The sequence below is a fragment of the Schistocerca gregaria genome, chromosome 6 (genome assembly GCF_023897955.1).
Source record: "Schistocerca gregaria isolate iqSchGreg1 chromosome 6, iqSchGreg1.2, whole genome shotgun sequence".
Taxonomy (NCBI): domain Eukaryota; kingdom Metazoa; phylum Arthropoda; class Insecta; order Orthoptera; family Acrididae; genus Schistocerca; species Schistocerca gregaria.
In genome coordinates, this window is record NC_064925.1 from 16,299,130 (window position 1) to 16,300,542 (window position 1,413).

At 46.6% G+C, this 1,413-nt stretch overlaps 1 non-coding gene across 1 annotated transcript; it reads right to left on the reverse strand.

Moving 5' to 3' along the window:
• Positions 1 to 520: 520 nt before the first annotated feature.
• On the reverse strand, positions 521 to 592 carry Trnai-aau (transfer RNA isoleucine (anticodon AAU)). Its single transcript has one exon. It is a non-coding gene; the product is annotated as a tRNA-Ile (tRNA).
• Positions 593 to 1,413: the final 821 nt, after the last annotated feature.

The window sequence follows — 1,413 nt, forward strand, 5'->3', positions numbered from 1 at the left end:
ACCACACGGTCACTGACGATCAACATTTACATGTATACGACTCATCTCGAAACGCTCACACCCCTGAGGATTTGTGTTTTCGTTCTACACAGCCGCTGCCCCTTGCTCTTTCCCACCCATTCGTTACATTCAACCTCTGACGAGACCGACCAAATATAGACTGAGAAACAAGACCACACAATTTGTGCATTCGGAATCGAAGGCAGGCCGTCCCTCGCCGCATTTGCTACGATGGCCATTTGCTACTTCTGCAGAAGCGGCGGCGACGACGACGACGACGACGACGACGACGAAGATCGCGAGAGACTCTGAGATATGTGAGAAATACATCTATAAAATGTAATTCAGACTGCCTCGTCCCACCTTATGCTGTACCGCTTTGGCAAATGCTTTATCTGCGCCATTCGCCTTAATCACATCTGAGAGTAAATCTTAAAAAAACGCCTGTCGCTAATTGTTCGTCATCACAAGTACTGTTTGCTATACGGCCACGACGCGCAACTGATTTCCAAAATTCATCTATCTCCTGTGAGGATGGAACTTACGACCCCTGGTTTATTAGACCAGTGCTCTACCACTGAGCTAAAGAGGCGCGGCCTAGCGGTGCTCTTGGGTACTTCGTCCTTACGGTCGTCTGCACCATCAGACTTTAGCTGACAACACTTCATATTACCGGCTAATATTTGCAGCTATGGCGACAAATTACTGCTTGGCTACACATCTGACACGTAACCGATGTGCTCTCCAAACCATAACACTTGCATTTCAGAACATGTCTTTCACACATGTCTACAAAATCACCTTCACCTTCAAATACAGTTTCCTTGCGACTGACAGAGACGTAGGCAAAGTTTAAAGTTGCTATTTCCATTAAATCTCGTTAATCAGAAAAACGGTAATTTACACCTGCAGCGGAACAAAATTCCATTCCGCCCAGCGTCTGGCTCGAACCCACGACCCTGGGATTAAGAGTCTGACGCTCTACCGACTGAGATAGACGGCTACCTCGGTGAATACTTGCCGCGTAGCACGTCACACAGTACTCGTTTGGGTTGGGTGGTCCCATACAGAATCTCTCCATGCTGCCTAATGTTTTCCTAACGTCACACTCGTCACGTACTTCACTTTTATGTCATAATCATTTCTGAGAGGCAAAGAAATTGCATGACAACAAGCAGAGCTAGTGGCGTCAAAATTAACACACATACTTTATGTGACTCAAAAGCCGAACGAGTTACTTTCCGACGTTGTTTTAGATGTGCAAGTGCCAGTCAAAACTCGCGGTGTCGGCACTCTGCCGACCATTTCGTTAGTTAACACCGGTCTTGCTGTGTGTGTTTCAAGCTCAAGAGCATCTCCAAGCAAAAAATGGTCAACAGCAACATTCAGACGGTTTCGTACTGCTCAATTGCT